The sequence below is a fragment of the Dermochelys coriacea genome, chromosome 15 (genome assembly GCF_009764565.3).
Source record: "Dermochelys coriacea isolate rDerCor1 chromosome 15, rDerCor1.pri.v4, whole genome shotgun sequence".
NCBI classification, from domain to species: domain Eukaryota; kingdom Metazoa; phylum Chordata; order Testudines; family Dermochelyidae; genus Dermochelys; species Dermochelys coriacea.
The window spans coordinates 27040604-27061516 of NC_050082.1; the positions used below are offsets into that span (position 1 = coordinate 27040604).

The following is a 20913-nucleotide window of genomic DNA, read 5'->3' on the forward strand; positions in this document are numbered from 1 at the left end:
ATGCTCCTCACTTACAGCTCTCTCATGCTTCCTCTGAGCTCACGAAGGCCAAATTCATCCCTTCATTGACCCCCTGCCGGTACTGATTGCTCCTAGTTTGTACTGTGTCCCCCCACCTACTCATCTCACAAGAGGTCTTCGGTATTTTACATGTGCAAATGAACTTTCCCAGCTCAGGTACTAGTCTGATGTGGAGAGATTTAAATTCTTCCAAAGGGGAGGGCAGTGTGGGAGAAATATCGCACTTCAGAACTTTTTTTTTTTTTTTTTTTAATGATTGCTCTTCTGGGGGCTGCTTTCTGTGTTCTTCTAATGTGCGTAGACTGAAACCCCTCGAGAGATGTAGGCACTCAGCGCTCGCCACCAGCAGCACATTAGAATCTGTCATCTGCTGAGCATTACATTACTTTAAATCTGTCTCTTTGGAACACTGTAACTGCATAAGAAAATATGAAAGTAAACAATAACTGGATTTACACAAATGCGGCTGATTTCCATATTTCTCATCACTTCATTTTATTCCTCAGTTTACTGATATGCTCATTTATTTATAGGGCAATCCAGTATTGATTCATTCCAATGCACTATGCATAAATACACAAAAGAGAGCGATAACAATAGGAATACATTTTCAGTCTTTTAAATACTGAGTTTTTCCCAATAGTTTTCATTAGATCCGCTAGGAGATGATAAGCTATGTGCTTTGGGAGACCAGCCTGCCCCTAAATAGGAGTGGCTCTGGATTTACGGCAGTGTAACTCAGATCAGAGTCTGGCCACCTGACTCCACGTTTTCTTTAGAATCCCCCTTACTGACTCAGTTTCTTTCAGGAAGGTTTTTGCAGGGGATTTTGAGGAGTTGCCTCTGAATGATGATTAGGAAGATGTCTGTCCGGCTTTAGGGGTGTTGGGCCCAGTCCTGCTCCCACTGAAATCAATAGGAGTTTTTCCACTGAATACAGCGGATGCAAGATTGGGCCTTTCTCCAACAGCAGCTGATAAAACTCCAGACCCTTAACTCTGCTTTTGGCAAGTAATTGAGGGAGGAGCTGATTTCCATCTCTTTGGGGGGGCTGTATTCTGCCCTCACTCGCCCCGTGCAAATCAGGTTCAGAATCGAAGTGGCTGTACAGGTGACATTTGCTAATTTTCCATCCCGTCTCAGTTCGGTTAACTCTGATCTTTGCAAACATAGGAGCAAAATCCTTCATGCATCAAAACCCTTGCTGAGGTCACTGGGAGTTTTGACTGAGTAAAGGCTACAGCGTTTGGCCCATCCTCAGCCCCTATAAGGAATACGCATTTAAGGCGAAAGGTGTGTTAAGTGGAGAGCAGCATCCTTCTTCAGCGTAAATCAGGATAGCTCCATGGACTTCCACACAACTGTGCTGATTTATAACAGCAGGCGATCTGTCCCGTTTGCTTATTAGCTTGGGTGAAATCCTGAAATCGAGAGAACTCGGGCTTTACACAGCAGTTCTTTTTGCAAGAAATCCTCCCCTCCCATTCTCTAGGGTCTGACCACTGGATCTGTGTAATCATGGATGCAGTGGCCCTGATTCCATCTCCACAGATCCCAGCTGCTTCTGCATGTTCAGAACCCCCACTCCAGTAGGCAGGAGAAGGCAGAGGCCCGCCTCTGGGCCATTCCAGTGATGCCCCACTCCACCAAACCACTCATAGCCAGAATGGCTGGTGCTGGGGGTGTTTTTACTATGATTTAGATTTCACTAAACATGAATATTTAGAAGGGAGAATACAGAGCTACATCATATGTCATAGGGAGTAGCCAATGAGCCCCCATGATGAATGTAGACACTTCACTCCTGTTTTTTTTTTTAAATGGAAAGAAAAAGATCATTTTGAAGTAACAACCTGTGTTTTTGCAGTCACCATAAGCAGCTTGTATACATTTAGGTGCCTGTATTCTTTATTTGCAGTTTCTTAGTGGGAAGGGGGAGTTGTGGGAGAAGGGACTAAATCGTACCCACTGAGAATAAAAACAGCTTTTGTTTTCCATCCTGATTTAGATAAAGGCTGGTTTATTTCCCTGATACGGAATAACAAAAAGCTGTCCATGACAGTAGCTTAATGGCAACAGCTTGAAATGGACAACATTTTTGAATCTCCTTGCACAGAGAAAAAAGCAAACCGAAAGCCCTGCTAATTACAAAAGTTGCTTTATGAAAGATAATTCAAAGCAATAATTTAGCAAACATAATCAAGTAGCGCAGATGGGGATTTTGATGAATAGTTTGCAACATGCAATTAGCAGCTCTTGCAGTTACATATCATTAACCCTCAGAGCACAAAAATTATTTTCTCATTATTAGATGAAAAGGTAAAATTAAGCTGACTAGACAGTAAAGGAACAAACTACAATTAATTACCTTCATTTATTACAGTCATTATTTTAAACTTATTTTTTTTCTCCAATAGATAGATGAAAACATCTAAATTAAAAGTTTTGTTATGCTAAAGCAGAGGTGAAACTTTCCAATCTGTCTGTACGCTGGAGCGTCCCTGTGCCATGGAAAGGGCTACTTCACTTGCTCGGCGCGTCTGAGTGGATATTTTATTTCAAATAAAAAGGCAATTTAGCAATAATTAAAGCTGTATAATGCATCAGGTTTAACACAGAAAGTAAAGTTAAGGGCTAAGGATCAAAAGGGTGAAGGTTAAAGAAAACATGTATCATCCTGTTTCTGAATCCCCTGTTTGTATGTTTGCGGGCATAGCTCACCAGAGCCAGTCCTCCTGTCTTGCTCTGTATCTGTAAAGTGGCTGTCGCATTTTGCGGCCAATATAAATAGGTTTTGCTGAAGTGAGTCCCCTTTGGTTGATGCGAAATGGACACTTCTAAAAGGCTGTGGAACTGGAGCAGCTATGGCTGGAATGTCAAATACCCAAGACCGGATTCTCCTCTGTGAATCCCAGACAACCCCATTGAAGTCAGTGGTGTAACTGGGGGCTGAATTCAGCTCTCACATCCTTGGGGACAGAAAGTATCTGTCACGTGGACGCCACCAAGCCAGTGAACTGATGCTGGGAATGACTGACCACTTGCTCCCTGATGGGTAGGTAAGAAGAAGCAGTGTCTCCAGCCCACCTCTCTTGGGTAAAACACCCCTTGACTGTGGTGAGGAAGGACAGCAGAGGAGGGTCTAAATGTTCGGCAGCAAGGTAAAACCTGTAATTTTCTCATGTGCAAAATCTGACCACAGGAGAAAAGTGCAAAAGGCTGATAAGGGAAGGACTTTTGTAACAGAGTCACTTTTGAGTCTCGGTGAGCTTTTTGTGGCAAACTCGCAGCGCCATGAATCTGTGCCCAGCGGAGCCGACTAATGCAGAAATGAGAACAGCTGGAAAAAAAACTTCATTTTTTCCTGCAAGAAATGTTCCTGCAAAGAATCAAGTGTAAAGTGTGGAATGTGCCCTGGGGTATCAGATGGGCCTGTTTAATGCCAACGTGTTTTATGTGCATATTTGGGTGCTGTTTCTGAGTGCCGGCCACAGCAGTAACTAGGGAACGTATGGACATGCTGTTCAATTTCATTAAGGGAGGGAAGGGCGCAGGCTTTGAATTAAATTGATGGAAACGTGGCAAGTAATTAACCAATGTCAGAGACATAAATTCTGTATGGAATGACAAACCATACAAAAGGGAGAGAGAGCCTGTATTTGTGCTCTATGGATCTAATGCCCGTGTCTGCACATGTACCAGTCAGTGGGAGGTTTGCCTGAGTAAGGACAGCAAGATGAGTCCGGGTGAAGGGGGTATGAAGTGAATTATAAGGGGCAGGTTACAGTTGCTCTGCACAGGTGCACTGGAGGGGGAGACAATGCAGGTGTGTCTAAGTAGGCATGACCACGGCCCACCTACCGGCACACTGGCCAGGCAGTGCTGGGGGAATGCCAGCTTTACCTTTCCCATGCCCAGCACACTGAGCCATCATGTCTTACAAAGGCATTATCTGCCTCCACCGTGCTCTGGCACCGAGGGTGCTCTCCTCTGCTTCCTGGGTGGAACCAGATGGGGGAAATTAAATGTGTGTTAGAAACTAGTTTAATAATATCCACGGGACCCAAACCCAACAGGCAACACTTCCTGTGACGTTCTGTGCACTCTCTTGACCTCACCCAGTGGCTCCATTTGCTTTTTGGTGCTGTCTGATATGAATGCACAAGCCAGAGGCCTGATCCTGAGAGTTGCTGAGCACCCACAAGTCCCAGTGGCTTGAGTGGGAGCTGAAGATACTTAGCACCAATTGGGATCAATCCTGAGATGTCTCCTATTTCTTTGGCAGCCAACATTCTGTTTTTAAAGCCTTATCCACAACCCCAAATAATGCGCGCACATCCCAGAATGAGCCCAGATTGACAAGTTGTGCATTACCCCTGCATGCCACCTTTCCTCTTTAGAGTTGTTGTAATGGCTCTCCGAACGGCTTTGAATCTGATTCACAGTTGTCAGTATAACCAATAGATATAATGAAAGGCCCGTGAAAATTTTAGCTCAGAATTTCCTTGGCTTTGTCTTTTTATCTCCTGACTCATAATGTTGTCTTTAAAGCATAGCAGTTTTTCTATAATAGTGCTAGTGAGATTCAAGTCACTTACTGGACAGTAACTTACTGGTATATAAAGGACCTTTTACAGCCCAAAGCTTTTTCTGGTGGTGTGCTGACTTTCTGAAGTTAGAAGATCCAGAAGCTCCTTCTCTCTCACCTTATCTCAGAAAAGATGCAGCAGAGGTGGGAGAGGACCCAGGCCTGGAAAGGCTTCTGTATACGGAGAGAGAAACAAAAGATAGAGACCATCTAGTTCAGAGACGAGTTAGAGCCAAGGGCTGTGGTAGAGAGAGACAGACTCACCAATGATCGTGAAAAGTTATGTCTGGCATTCCTATATAATAGGATAAATGGCCATTTTAGGAACGATATTTAAAACTGGCAAAAGAAAATACTATTTTACATACTACAGAATTGGCCTGTGGAATTCTCTGCCACAAGATAGCACTGAGACCAAGAGCATATGGCATCCAAAAAACAACAGGCATTTCCCTGGGTAATGAGAATGTCTAACACATTTTTTTTTTTTATCCTGTGCAGTGTGGAAGGGATTTAAACTCTTCCCCCATGAGGGTACAAGCCAACCTATGGTGATTAGAGACAAAGGTTCTCTATCGGACACTTCTTCCAATAATTGTCCATGAGGGACAATTGCTCCTGGAGGAGCTGGTTCTGACTGCTGCCAGAGACAAGATCCTGAGCTGGTTGGATCCCCTGTGGCAGTGCCTATGCTCACCTGCCCTGGTCTGGAATTATTCTAGTTCATGAATCTAACAGGGAGAGGCTCCCTGTGGATTCCATCCAGCACACAGAGAGTTAGCGGGAGTTTGTTCCTTGGGGGCCATCTGCATTTGGGGGCTGTAATTTCCCTCTGCTTATTCATCCATGGCAGGGATGAAGCCCTGTTCCTGGCCACCAAGTGATGATGGTTTGGGAGCCCCAAGTGTTTTCTCCATGGGGAGGTGATTGAGTGTGGTTTTGAGATGGGGGGGCTGAGGCTTTCCCCTGGGCGCTGGTGCCCCAAAGCAGGAAAGGGCATCAGTGGTGGGCCTGTGAAGCAGTGACTGGCCGGGCCACGCTCTCCTTTGGGAGTGACTCAGGCAAGGCTGGATGGCAGCATGTCTAGGGGGAGAGGGCCAACCCCCGGGTTACATATCCAGCCTTCTGCCTCCCATACAGTCAACAGTCAAGGTCCCTCTTTGCTGGGAGTTCTGCTTATACAGCTTGACTTCTACACACGGGTAGGGCTTACCACGTCCCGTCCATCAGAGCCTGGTGCTGCTGAAGGCGTTAGGACTGGAAGCTTGGACTAAGATGAGACCTGTAGGGTAGCCACCAATTCCTACCGTGACGGCCTCACCTGGCTCAGGGCCTAAACATCACCCGTGTGGATCATCCCTAGGTTTTTCAGGGTTCGAAATCCGGGTCCAAATTCTGCTGCATGGGCCTATCTCCAACCGTTTCCCCCCCTGGGCTGAGGGGAACAGTTCTCCTCTCCCATCAGCCTTGGCTTTTCTGGAGTTGCTCCCAGTTTGTTCCAGAGTAAGAGGAAGCTGGGCCCTTGATGGCTCTGGTCCTGGTATCAGTGGCAGGTTTGCCATTGCTGGCAGAAGAAACATGGTGGCTTCCGCGGTGCATGTAACTTGCACCTAACATTCAGCATTGTCCCGCAGCATAAAGAGATCTGCGGGGGGAGGTAGGGACACAGAGGGCTGGGAATAAACAGGGGGCAGGTCATGGAAAGATGATAAATGTATTCCAATGAGTGATTTCTCTCCAACCCTTGTATTGTGCAAAAAGCCCATATAAGCAAGCTCTCAAAAGCATCTTTAGTTGCAACACCATCCATACACTCTTCTCTTCCTCCCCTCTTCTTCTTTTCCACCGGTCAGAGTCTGCTTTCTCCATTCTCACCCCTGCCCTTACAGGCTTTTAGAAAATTGGAAAGGAATAAAGCTTTGGCCGTGACCCTGTCTCACTGACCATCTAAAATCAATCTGCTCCTCACAGCCTCGTTCATTTCACTCTGAAGCCTTTCATTGCAGATTAGGCGTCAATACAAGATGGTTTCCAGTTGCCAACTGTCAGTAAATGCACTAAAAAAATAGAATTAAATCAAAACCAAACTGTCAGTTAAAAACAAAACAAAAAAAGTTTACATTGGTGAAAAGAGCAAAATAATATTGACATTTCCTCCCCTTACTCTGCTATAAAAACAGCCTTTAATTTACTGTAAGAACAGTCCTATAGTGGTTAGGGTATCACCCTGGAATTTGGGAAAATCAGGTTTAATTCACAGTTCTGCCACAGCCTTCCTGCATGACCTTGTTCAAGTCACTTAGCCCCTCTGCATCTCGGTTCCCCAGAAGCAGAATACATCATGTGATGCTGTTGAGGATAAATACAGTAAAGACTGTGAGGTGCTCAGATAGCTCTGTGCTGGGGGCCAGATAAGAGTCTTAGGTAGATAAGAGGTGTAATCCCAAATTGCCTCCAAATAATCATTCTCTAGACTTTATAGCCCCAACTCGGAAAAGAGTTAAGCCCCTGCTCGCAGGCATGTCCATGTATGACTCTAACTGCAGGATTAGGGCCCGTGTGCATTTTATTGTGTGCTGCAGTCTGCATTTCCTGACCTTTGAAAATGTGTCGTCATAATTTATGAGTGTCAGGACAAAGCGTGAACGTTCTCAGTAAATGCATTACTTGCCAGTTGGCATTCCTGGCTGCGACAGTGCTCCAGCGAGGCTTACAGCATTAAAGCTGTTGAATAATGGTTGCAGGTTATGATTTTTCATATTAATTTTTTCTTACAATATTTATATAGTGCCTTGATTTTGCTGGGCATTCTGTAAACACTGAACACTTGCCCTAGAGGGTTTGCAAGCTGTGGGTCCGATTCTGCAGAAACATAAACGCACAGGAGTAACCTCATTAAAGTCAATAGGATTACTCACAGGAGTGATGTTACCCCCTCCCTTCCAATATTTTGTAGATTTAGGCCCAAAGTGGACAGCCCAGATTCTCCGGCTGTTGCAATAAGACCAGAGTCTCACAGCTTCTCTATAATTCCCCCTTAACTCTGGCTGCTGTGCCATGTAGGGACACGCTCCTGCAAGGTGCTGAGCTTTCTGGTTCCAACCCGACAAAGCCCTTAAGCACCTGCTTATCTTTGAGCATGAGGGTCGTCCCAGCGAGGTCCATGGCGCTATGTGGAGTTACACCAGTTGAGGATCTGGCCCGATAAGTTTTCCCAAAGGATTGGATGAAAAATTGGCTCTCCTAGCATGCTACTGGGCTGATTTCTGAATGGCTCCTAGTGGCACCCGCTACGATCCCTCCCCATTTCCTCTCTGAACGACTTGTTCAATGAGGCAGTAGCAGCTTCCCCAGCAAATAGCAAAACAGGGCCGTGCAAGTCACCAGAAAAATTCTCTTCAGCAGTGAACTGTGAGTCAGACATGGCCTGGGTATCAAAGTCTTAGCACTTTTCTCTCCTGACTTTCTAATAGTGCCCACCGAGACACCCGCTGATGGCAGTGGGTTACTGTTGCACTCTAGTTTCCTTTGCGACCAAGAACAGGAGATGCCCCAACCAATGGTCACTGGGTGCTGTAAAAACCCACCACCATCCTATTGAGCCAGGGCTAGAACAGTTTCAAGGGGCATTCCCGGGGCCGGCTGCTGCTGCTGTGCAGGACCCGGGCCTTGTTTAGAAGTCAGCGGCGGTCATGTGTGACTCGTGGAAAGGTGTCCCATTAGCATGGCATGGGGTATCCGCCACGGGGCGCTTCATCTATCAGATCACACCGACCATGGATCCTTGCTGACATTTTCCCATCTGATACAAATGTGTGTCTTAAAGAAAAGGCACAATCTGCCTCGTCGTTTAGAGTCACGCGCTCAGCTGAAATGTTGAGGTCTGCTCAGCTTGTGCTCTCCCCCAGAATTCAGTGGGAGTGGGCTGCGCACACAAAGGACTCGTGGGATGCGTGACCAAGTGGGATGCTCTATTCGTTGTCTGATATTTGGGATTGAGCTTGAGCTCACAAGCCCTGCCTGGCTGAAGCTTGCAACTTGGAGATCAAGGGTGGAGGACCAGTGGTTAGGTTGCTCGTCTAGAACTTGGGAGACCCAGGTTAAATTCCTGGCTGTACCAGAGACTCCCGGTATGTCCCTTGGGATCTCTGTGCCTCAAGTCCCTGGCTGTACAATAGGGAAGGCACTGGCCTTCCTCACGGGAGTGCTGCAAGGATACACACATCTCAGATTGTGAGGGTCATAAGAACGGCCCGACTGGGTCAGACCAAAGTTCCATCTAGCCCCGCATCCTGTCTTCCAACAGTGGCCAGTGGCAGGTGCCTCAGAGGGAATGAACAGAACAGGGACTCATCAAGTGATCCATGCCCTGTTGCCCATTCCCAGCTTCTGGCAAACAGAGGCTAGGGACACCATCCCTACCCATCCTGGCTAATAGCCATTGATGGACCTATCCTCCATGAATGTATCTAGTTCTTTTTTGAATCCTGTTATAGTCTTGGCCTTCACAACGTCCTCTGGTAAGGAGTTCCACAGATACTTAGAATCATAGAATCATAGAATATCAGGGTTGGAAGGGACCCCAGAAGGTCATCTAGTCCAACCCCCTGCTCAAAGCAGGACCAAGTCCCAGTTAAATCATCCCAGCCAGGGCTTTGTCAAGCCTGACCTTAAAAACCTCTAAGGAAGGAGGTTTCAGTAATTAAATAAACTTCAGTAATTGGGGGGCCATATATACCTTAAATACTTAGACAACTGTCCAAGATCCTGATTATGTGATGGCTTGGGATCTCCCCTGGGACTTTTGCATAATTGGGGTTTACCTGTATTTTGGGGTATTCCCTGAGCTGTTCGACCTGACCATTGGCTGCCCCAAATATCTCAGAGAGTGTTTGGTTTTTCTGATCTCTCATACAGTGCCTCTCCTTAGGATTACTCATGTGCCAGCTTCTTGGTTTTGGCACTCTAACAAATAAGATACACCTGACGAGATTTATAGTGTTTGAAAATAACCCATCAAGTGACCAAAGCCAGCAAGGCATTCATGTGATGGGAGGGGGAATTCCTCTGAAAAAATTTGAATGAGATTAACATCTTTTGACTTTAATATCAGGAACTTGGCCAAAGCATCATTGAGCGTGTCAGGAAGTATCACAACAAAATTAAGAACCAGCAGCAATTTTCTTTCATTCAGTATCATATATGCTTTATAAAGTAAATTATTAATGCTTTTTTCCCCTCCGTTAAAGCAGTTATTTTCAGCGTCTTGGTATATTTCTCATTAGAAATAACATCATCTAAAGAACTATATTGATTAATTTTTTTAATCTTAGATTCACAAACGTGAACAACATATTTATATGACATTCCCTTTAACTAGAATTCTCCTGCTTTATTTTTATATTATTGATTTTTTTGACGTGAATTGCTTTTTGGCCTCATGAAAATGTTGTAAGCTTTCTGACTTCAGAGAAATGGACTCCAGTGTGAGCAGCGCTGGAAAGAATAACTCCCATGTCCCAGGGTAATATCTAACATATTTAATGACAGTTAAATGCAGCGGCTCCTTAGTGTGTCTTCAGAGTCTCAGCATTTACAAGCGCTTTAATGGACTGGGTTACAAAGCCTGAGCGGTATGTGGAAAATATTTAGAAATATTTAACCCCGTTTTCCAGCTGCTGGCTTGCAGGGCTGCAGCACTCTAGGGGGAAAGATAGGGACTCTCAGACAATAGGCATGTTCCAGATTTAGCTTTGATCCAAACATTTAGTTTCATTTCGCTCCACTGGGGCTAGCTGTTGGGTAAGGAGCTCTGCTGTGCCTGAGTTCCTGTGGGATCGTCCGATGCCTGTGTGAGGACTGGGAAAATGTGTGGCCATTAGTCGCTAACACGGAAGATACGGACAGTTGTCAGCTCTTGACCAAAATTGTCTCTGATCTCTGTCTGAGGACCTGCCTGTGGGCCTGATCCAAAGGCCATTGAAGGCAATGGGAAGCCTGCCACTGACTTTGAAGGACTTTGGGTCAGATACAGTGTTCTGGCGATGTGGTCAGAGGTGAGGCACATGGAGTTTGGTACGCTGCCTACTAAGGCCCCCCAGCCTTTGCTCAGCACTGCGGGCTGGCCATGGGAAAGCATCCCTCCTCCTGGAAACCTGCCGCAGCTCTCCATCCCGGCGCTGCTGCTTTGGAGCACCCTGGGCTTGACGTGAACTCCCAGTTCAGACTGGATACTCGCCTTCCTTCCTCTCCCTTTTCACAGCCAGTGGGTAACTCCCCTGCTTCCTTCTCCCGCCCCTCTGCCCCTCTTTAGACAGGATTCTGTCTGTCCTCCGCCAGCGTGGCTCCTCCTCCCTCCTGGCTGGGGATCGTCCACAGCCCTAGGCGGCCACGCGTGCCTCTCCCTCCTGGAAAAGCCTTCCCCCTTTCTCGAGCCACTTTTAAGGACTGTCCCTTCAGGGAAGCAGCCAGGCTTTGCTAAGTGCTGTCTCCTTTGCAGCCCAGCTCAGCTCCCTTTCCCGAAACTGCCTTCATGTCCCAGCCTCTCCAGGCGGCTGAGGCTGTAGCATCCCCTGGGGGGTCCCTCACTGCTTTGCTGTTTGCTGCACACTCACCCAATCCCCTTCCCTGGTCTGTTTTCCAGCAATATTTCCTTGGCTAGGAAACCTGCTGTTGCTTTCAGCACTTCCTATCTGCAGCTCTCTGCCCTGGGGCCGTACAATGCTGCAGCTTCTCTGGCTGGGTAGGGGCCTTCCCTGCTTGCAGGCTGCACCTGCCCTCCTCCTAACATGGCTGCTACTCTGAAACCTTCTTCCAGAATAGCTGGTGTCTTCTGGGATCTCTGTTGAGTGGATCTCCCGTTCCAAGTTCCAGCTGATCCTGTCTCCCTTTGTCATCTCTCCTCTTGCTCCCCTGTATTTGTCTTTATTTTCTTCCTCTCCATTAGAGACCAGGATGATTACTCTCAGGTCCCCCCAGCCCAGCCATTATAACCCCCTGTTCCTGTCCCCCTTAGTCACTCTTGTCCCCGATGGCTTTGACTGAGCCCCAGCCGAGAGTGCTGCCTTCCTTTGCACAGCACCTATTGCTATGCTGGCTGCTCTTGCCTTGAATTCCTCAGCTATTGTCATTCTCCTGGAACATGGGATCCAATGGGCCCCAGCGCTGAATCAGCCCGGATCTGGGTGGGTGGCAGGCAAGCCCTCCACTGAGGAAGTTATGCAAAGCTGGGCTGAAACCTGCGCCACTTAGCAATGTGTCCGTCTCAGCCACAGTTACCTGTGTGGCTCTCATCACCATTGGATCTGAGCATCTCTCAGTCACCCCTGCATTGTAACTCCATAGCCCCCCACAAGGGATGGAAATGCAATCCCCATGTAGTCCCCAATCTACACATGGGGACCTGAAAGCAGGGGGATTAAGTGGCTGGTTTGAGGTCACACAGGAAATCTGCGAGTGAGCCAGCAATTGACCCCAAAACACCTGTGTCCCAGAGCTGTGCTGTACCCAGTAGGCTGTTCATCCTACCCCAGTTTTACAGCTTGGAAGGGTTTTGTCCAGGTGCTGTATTGGATCGGTGCAGCAAGATAGGTGGTTACATTGTGCGGTGTGCTCCTGTGAACTCTGGTGTGTATATATTTACTCCCCTTTGCATCCTGTCTTCTTATTTAATGTCACTTTAACCACTTGAGGCCAGTATAGCATAGTATTACCCAGCGGTGGGCATGCTTTTCTTTCCCCACAGCATCTGACTGGGGAGTATTTCCTAGAAAGCAGTTTAGTTGCTTTAATGTTGAACAGCTCCAAGCCACCTGAGTTTCAGTGGGGGTGCTGTGTCATCAAAAGACCCAGGAGTTAGGAGACCTGGGTTCTCTCCCTGCTCTTCACCTCGTTGTGTGACCTTGGACAAGTCACTTAAGCGCTCCGGGCCTCAGTTTCCCTGTCTGTGTAATGGAGGATGATGACACTGCTCCAGCTTTGTAGAGCACTCTGAGATCCATGGATGAAAGATCCAAATTATTATTTGCTCACCTGGCTGGCAAAAGCCACCCATTGTAGAATCTGTGGCCGTTGCTCTGTCATTCAGATAGATTTCCCCTGGAGATCATTTTATTTCAGCCAGCCATGGGCCTCTGCAGGTTTTTTTTCTTAATGATTTCATTACCAGTTTCATTGTGGCTGAAAACAAATTACCATCCTACAGTCAGCCCTGTTACAATCCTTTCTCCAGCCTCTGATCACGCCGCCCTGCTGCCAGTTTCACAGTAATTCTTCCGCCGTGGTCACTCTGCACTGGCTTTTGCTGCTTGTACTTTGTAAGAGCTGCCTGTCCCTGAAAGGAAGCAGCATAAAAAATTGGAGGGGCACCTCTCCTGTCTCAATATCCTTCAAGAAATGTAGCAGCACTTTTTGGGGGGCATTTTTATGGTACATAAAGAACTCCTGACAAGTTTTGGCTTTCTTTTTTCTAAGGGGATAATTTTATTTATGTATTTGCATGTTTTCTAGGTTAGAATTTCAGGCCTTGGTCCACAGGGTCTGCAAGGAAGAACACAAGACACTTGGAAAGTTTTGTAGGCTTAGGGCATCCCATATTTAAAATGGAAATCTGATGAATTGAAGTGATTATTCTGTATTTGACTTAGATGGGAGTTTAACAAAAACAAGGTTTTAAACGGAGCAATGAAGAGGTGGAAGAAAAGATCCATGTGCTAACTAAAAAAGCAAAAAAGGTTTGAAGCAATCACATGGAGCCACTAACCAGAATCAGGGAATATTAGGAGCTGCAATTTGGGGTGCTTTTGCAGGACATAACAACAACTTTATTGAACCTACAGTCTTATGAACAATGTTATCTACTCTTGTGCGCCAGTAGATGGCACTGTTCAGATTGACTGTCTACATCGGGGGTGGGCAAACTTTTTGGCCTGAGGGCTGCATTGGGTTTCGGAAATTGTATGGAGGGCTGGTTAGGGGAGGAGGTCGTGGCCTGCCCCCCCATCCAACCCCCCCTGTTCCCTGATGGTCCCTCCCCCGGGACTCCTGCCCCATCCAACCACCCCTTCTCCCTGTCCCTGACTGCCCCCCGCCGCCCCATCCAACCACCCCTTCTCCCTGTCCCCTGACTGCCCCCTGCTGCCCCATCCAACCCCCCCTTTCTGACTGCCCCCCCAGACCCGTGCCCCATCCAACCACCCCTTCTCCCTGTCCCTGACTGCCCCCCGCCGCCCCATCCAAACCCCCCTCCTTTCTGACTGCCCCCCCAGACCCGTGCCCCATCCAACCACCCCTTCTCCCTGTCCCCTGACTGCCCCTGCCGCCCCATACAACCCCCCCCTTTCTGACTGCTCCCCCGGGACCCCTGCCCCATCCTACCCCCCCTTCTCCCTGTCCCTTGACTGCCCCCTGCTGCCCCATCCAATCCCCCCTTTCTGACTGCCCCCCCAGACCCGTGCCCCATCCAACCACCCTTTCTCCCTGTCCCTGACTGCCCCCTGCCGCCCCATCCAACCTCCCTCCTTTCTGACTGCCCCCCCAGACCCGTGCCCCATCCAACCACCCCTTCTTCCTGTCCCCTGACTGCCACCCCATCCAACCCCCCCTCCTTTCTGACTGCCCCCCCAGACCCGTGTCCCATCCAACCACCCCTTCTCCCTGTCCCCTGACTGCCCCCTGCCACCCCATCCAACCCCCCCGGAGCTGTGCCCCATCCTACCACCCCTTCTTCCTGTCCCCTGCCACCCCATCCAACCCCCCCTCCTTTCTGACTGCCCCCCCAGACCCGTGCCCCATCCAACCACCCCTTCTCCCTGTCCCCTGACTGCCCCGGAACCCCTGCCCCTGACTGCCCCCTGCCGCCCCATCCAACCCCCACTTCCTTTCTTACTGCCCCCCCAGACCCGTGCCCCATCCAACCACCCCTTCTCCCTGTCTCCTGACTGCCCCTGCCACCCCATCCAACCCCCCTCCTTCTTGACTGCTCCCCCAGGACCCTTGCCCCATCCAACCACCCCTTCTCCCTGTCCCCTGACTGCCCCCGGAACCCCTACCCCCTGCCACCCCATCCAACTCCCCCCTCCTTCCTGACTGCCTCCCTCCAGGACCCTTGCCCCCATCCAACCCCCTGTTCCCACCCCGACCCCTATCCACACCCCTGCCCTCTGACCACCACCCCGAACTCCCCTGCCCTTTACCCAACCCCTCCTGCTCTGTGTCCCCTTACCACGCTGCCTGGAGCACCTGTGGCTGGCAGTGCTACAGCCACCCCACCTGGCTGGAGCCGGGCCATGACGACGATGACGACGACGCCACCGTGCAGCCCAGAGCACCAGGTCAGGCTGGGCTCTACAGCTACGCTGCCCCAGGAGCTCACAGCCCCGCTGCCCAGAGCATTGCGCCAGCAGCAAGGTGAGGCTGTGGGGGAGGGGCTGGGGGCTAGTCTCCCCGGCCAGGAGCTCGGGCTGAGCAGGAGGGTCCCGCGGGCCATAGTTTGCCCACCTCTGATCTACATACACAACAAGCTGTTTTTGCATAGAACTCTCATAACAAGGGACTCCCGATTTGACCTTCCTCATAACTATAAGGGGGAAAAGAAGGCAACAAGTCCTCTTCTCTTCCCCACCCACCTCTAGTCTTTTTTCCTTTATTCTTTCTACAGGGCTTCTTTATACATTACAAAAAAAAGTGCAAACTATGATTTTCTCTCCTTCACAATTTGCATTTAACATTTGGAGACCTCCATTGCCGTGTTCCTAGTCTTAAAACACACACACACGCCTTTGTTTTATTGTAACAAGTATTTAGACTATTTAGACTGAAATAACTGAAGTCTCATCCTAGATTTGATTGCATGTTCAAAATAATAAAACCACCCCAGTGCAATTCAGATTCTGCTCCTTTTGAGATGAGACGCTGAGGCAATCATATCATTGGTGGTTAACAAAGTTTTGATACTGGGAAGACTCAACAGAGATAGGAGAGTTTAACCATTTTGCTAGTCAATTATAATAATATTTCTGCTTCCAAATGTTTAAAAAGTTGGCTTCATAAGGTATAATCATGGCATAAAGGCCAGTCTGACAATAGTAATTAATTAGGCTATTATGCATTCTACAGTGATAATTGCTTTGCTGGAAAGTCACCAGCCATGAAAAACACCCAGCACATGAATATAATTCATCAATCTGAGTTGTTCCAGCACAGTTGCATTTTCTCACCTGGAGTCAGGGTACGCTGTGGAAGGAAACAAAAAAGAAATTGATGTTACATCGATATATAATAGCTGAGTGCTTGCCATGCCTCGGATCATCGGAGGATTTTGCAGGGGCCAGGGAAAGTCAGCAGTTTAATGAAGGTTTAGCATCGCAAATGGCCATCTCTGTGATCTCATGGCTGGCAGCAGGCATTTCAACTCCTCTCCCATTACTGATTGCAATCAGGAGGGTGGGAAAACTAGCCACTCTGACAGGTCACCCGTGAACGCCACACAAAGGAGCTGGGAGTTTGCATCTGAGTGAAATGTATCCAACTAGCAGCGATGTTCAGATAGGATTATAGCCATGTGGGCAGTGCTTCCTTGCAGACATTGAGACTCAGGTGCGGGAAGGAGATCTCTGAAGAATACAGCGTTGCAAGTTTCTGGGTGAAGTTTGGATCTTTGTTTTGGAGCATTTGCTGTTTGGGTGGATTTCACCTCTGGGCAGCAGGTCTAGATGCCACTTACCTCTCATTTATACCCTCACAATAAGGCTTAAGTGGTACCTAAGCCTCGTGCTGGTCCCTCTGCCTGGGGTAAATTCCATCTAGTGAACAGAGAACACATTTGTAAATAATTCCACATGGGATCTGGGATGTGGTTGCGTGTGCTTCCTTGTTGCTTCCCCCTTTTTTCCTGGTCTTAAAGAGGTGGTGTCGAATTAAAAACAATCTCCTTTTGAAAAGCATGTTCCCTGCCTTGGGCGATTAACACAAAGTTAAATCTAAGTAGCTTTCCCCCTTTTGTGCAGTTGGTTCACTCTTTGCCCTTCATTCCACTCAAGCTATGAAGATCGATTGATCAGTTTCACTTTTTGTTTCTAGTCAGTTTCTCCTCCCTTTCCTGCTCCAAGCACCCTGAAGCCTTGTTTGGGCAATAGATACCATGCACTGCAAATGTTGGTGTAAATCCAAGCCCAAACCCTTCTATTTTCACTCACCTTTCTTGTTTTTAAATGCATGTGAATATTTGTATTGCTTTCACAATTTTTAAAAACCTTCTGTCTTGTGTGAGGACAAACCCTACATCTTGGATCTAAATTATCACTTGACTAGGTATCACAACCTAAAATATTTTAAACAGGCTGGGGAAGGAAATTGAACCCAGCTGCTCACATAGTATAGAATGTGTCTATATTGTGATATATTTTTCACACAACAGAGTGATTTGAAATTAGATCCGATGGGCCAATTTCCACCCTGCCATAAGAAGGGCATAACTGATTAACTAAATGGAGTGGCACAGGCGTATATCAAGGCTGAATTAGACTGTATTTCTCTCCCCATCCACACAAACGTTCTTGCTGTCCTTTCACCTGGAGAAGGACAGCCGGCCACATTGTGCTGCTGGGTTTTATGCAGAACTCCCCGCTGGTTTCAAAGGGGAATCTTATTTAAAAGCCAGCTGTATTCTATGGGTCAGTACCGCTCGTGTGGGTGGAAGAGTTCCTCTTGGAAACTCAGACTTCAGTGCAGCTCAGCCCATGCTATTGACCCATGTAAGAAAGGAGTCTTGGACAGGATAGTACCCTTTATGTAAAACTCTGCTCAAAGGGCAGCCTGAAAAAGGAAGTGATCTGATTAGTCAGGGTTGGTTGATTAGTCACAAACTGCTCTGTTTCAGTTGCAGCATGACATTTAACTTTTTTATAAAGAACTCAGGTAAAATACCAACCTCCAGCCTGTCACATCATTTCCCAGCAAATGTAGTAGTTAATCCCCAGGACCAGCCTGGCAGAGCTGTGTCAGGCAATTAAACAGCCTCTGTGGGTCCGCACTCACTTGACAACTTGTGGTCTTGCCCACATGGGCTCTTTATGCTCTTGCTAAGGTAGGTGGTAGGGTTCTCAGATGGAATCGGCGGGGGACTGTACAGATGAAACCAGAGAGGGAATTTCTTCCATCTGGTACATTGCTGCGAGTAGGGTTTTCATAAGCGCTCAGCGTTGGCTTAGCTTTGCGCCCAGTGGGAATTTACCACTGACTCCATTGGGAGCAGAGTAAGATGATGAGTGTTTTGAAAATCAAAGCCTAATATATAGAGGACCTGATCTTGCGCCCATTTAAATTAATGGGAAACTTCTGTTGACTTAACTGAGAGCAGGAGCTATCCCCAGATGACCAAACTTCTACCCCACCCCAGAGCAATGGGGCTAAATGTTCATAATTAACCAGGAAGTTAGTGTTTCATATTTTGTGGCATTGAGGAACTAGAAGAATTGTCCCCACTCAGCCACGGGCCTGATCTAATGTGCAGTGAAATCAATGGAAAGATTGCCCTTGAGTTTGATGGGCGCTGGAGGTAGTTTCACTTGCTAATTGTGATGTATTTGCCCTGTCCTCTTTTGCTGGGGTGTCTGATACCACAGGGAAATATTCAACTCTAAAACTTTCACTGAGATTTTTTTTTTTTTCAATCATGAAAACAATTCAGTTCTGGTTTTGTAAAAGCCGTTTTGTTTAAAAAAAAAAAAAGGCCGAAAAACTCAACACCATCCCTGGAAGGCTTTTCCAGTGTATTTATTAAATTTGCTGATCCACAGAACTAACAGTTCGTAGCAATGTATTTTCTAGAGTAGTTTAAGGTGGCCTGTCTCCAGAATGATTTTATTCTCTCCTTAAAAACACAAGTGATTGGCTGATATTTAGGTGGATTATCTCTATCTGGAAAAGGTCATTTAAATTTTTTTTAGCTGACATTTCCTGAAAGAGCAGAGCCAACTCCTGGCTGAAAATATTGCGGATGGTAAAACGGGAGTAGCGTGTCTAAGCGTACCTGTCACATCATTCCGGTGTGTTTCACCAGGATGCTCTCAGCTCCTGCTTTAACCCTTTGTAAAAGCACCCTTCCCATAAAATGGGACTGAATTGGTGTCCTCTCCGGGTGGCTCTTTAGCCAGTCACGTGGTGTCTGCTGTGATACATTATTGCCGTATCCCATCATTTAGTCTGAGGACTGCAGAGGAGCTGCATGCAGACTGCTGTCCCTCATCAGCTTCATTAACATTGGTGGAAGGGCACCTCACTTACCACATTATCTCCACTGCGAGCTGTGTCCCATGAGTCCTGTTTAGCTCGGAGCTTCCCTGCGGTGGAAGCTTGGCTGGACTGCAGCCCTCTTTCAGTGCTGGGGACAGGCTCAGGAGTCAGGGTCAGACTGGCACGATGATCACCCTGTTGCTGATTAAACTGCTCACCTGTGAACAGACCCACTCTTGGGTTTCCATTGCTTTGTGACAAACTTCACCTCCCAGTGCCCTCCAGGAAATGATTGCAATAGGGTTGGAATCAAGAGGGTTCTATAAAATGTAACAAGCTTCCATAGAAACTGTCGCAAAACCTATGAGATGAAATCCCGACCCCACTGAAGTCAACAGCAAAACTCCCATGACAGCATTTCACCCATCATATTTAAGCCAGTGATATCCATTCTGTGGATTGTTGGAACCTGCCCTGTCCTGGAGCAAGGAAAGAATTCTCTGTTAATTTCTGCCGGAAGCTTTCTAGCCCTGTAGAAAGCTTAGCTTTTCTTACTGTTGGCCTTTCCCATAAGGGTTAAGGTTTATTTAAAATATAGATGCAAAGTCTTTTGTATATTTCTAAGGTGATTAATCTCAGATAATACATTGATAAATTGATTTGAAAGTTTAAAGTGCTTTGAAGATGAAAAGCATTAAGAAGCCCTAAGTGTTAATATTATTTATTACTGTGTTTTAACAAAGGCAGTACAGTGCTTCAGAACGCCTGCTGTAGTAATATTTAGCATTTGAGATCTTTGCCTGAGCATTTCCATTTACTCTCTTAATTCTGCTTGCCACCCTACCTCTTGCTTTTACCTTCCTGTCCCAGGCAGGCAGATTGTCTAGTGCATAAGGCGTGACCTAGGACTCAGGAACTGTGGCTTTAATACTCGGCTGAGCTACCGACTTCCTGTGTGACCTTTGCCAGGTTGTATAATCTACCCTGGGCCTTGGTTCCAGTCTCTGTAATGGGGAGGGATTCTGCCCTCCTTCACAGGGAGGCTGTGGGGATATAATCCACTAGTAACTGTGAGGTTGCTCAAATATCATAGTTAAGAGGGCTATAAAGGTAGGTAGAGTTCCTCTTAAAAAACCCCAAAACTTCTATTACCCTTTTACTCTTTAACTACACTTGTTTGTATGCGTGTGCACAGAGGTGCATGTGTGTACTTAATGATTTTGTTCATTCATAGAAAAAAGAAACAAGTTCAGTACTGGAAGTATTACCTTCTATTGTGTGTGAATGTCTATTGCATACTTTTTGGTTCTGACTAGAATGAACACGTGTCTGTTTTCCATCTGAATATTACAGGTTTTATGAAACCCCAAAACCCTTTAAAAATGGGGGGAAAAATGTTGAAGCACCTTGAACTTTTGACTGATATAGATCTCAGTGATTTCCATAAGCAGGGAGGCAGAGTTAGCTACACATTGCAGATGGGGAAATTGAGGCACGGAGGAATGAAATGATTTGCTCAGTGAGTCGATGGCAGAACTGGGACCAGAATACAGGTCTCCTGAATCCCAGTCTATCCCCACTGGGCCCTCTTGAGAAACGCAAAACCCAAGGAGAAAACAGGATTCTATACAATTTCTGCTCTTTCCTAATCCATTGCTCCATGGGACGAGTTTATGGTGCTTTTTGCACAAGTTGTAGAGTCAACACTCAATAGTTCTCATCTAAGCCCCAGTGATACTGAGGTGATGCTTTTATAAAGTAAAAATTGGGCTACCATAACATTTCCAATAAAAGTCAACGCCGATGATTGTTTCCTCTCCAGTGAGATCCCTCTGCCTGTTTGAAATGGAAAGTTACGTGTCACTGACATGGGTCATAAGGTTGAAAGGTGGGTGCTCCAACCTTAGGCACCTATATTCATTGAGGCACCAGGACAGATGGCCTGTTTTCCACTTCAGCTGTGCGTGCTCAGCGCCTTTGACAACCAGGCCACTTCTAGTGAGTGGCTAGGACCCAACCTGTGCCCACTGAAATTAATGGAAGTCTTTCCACTGACTTCAGTAGATGCCATC

General features: G+C 47.2%; 1 protein-coding gene across 12 annotated transcripts in view; it reads left to right on the top strand.

Moving 5' to 3' along the window:
• The window catches only part of CUX2 (cut like homeobox 2), a 228538-nt gene that overhangs the window by 141438 nt on the left and 66187 nt on the right, over window positions 1-20913 (top strand). The window lies entirely within an intron of this gene.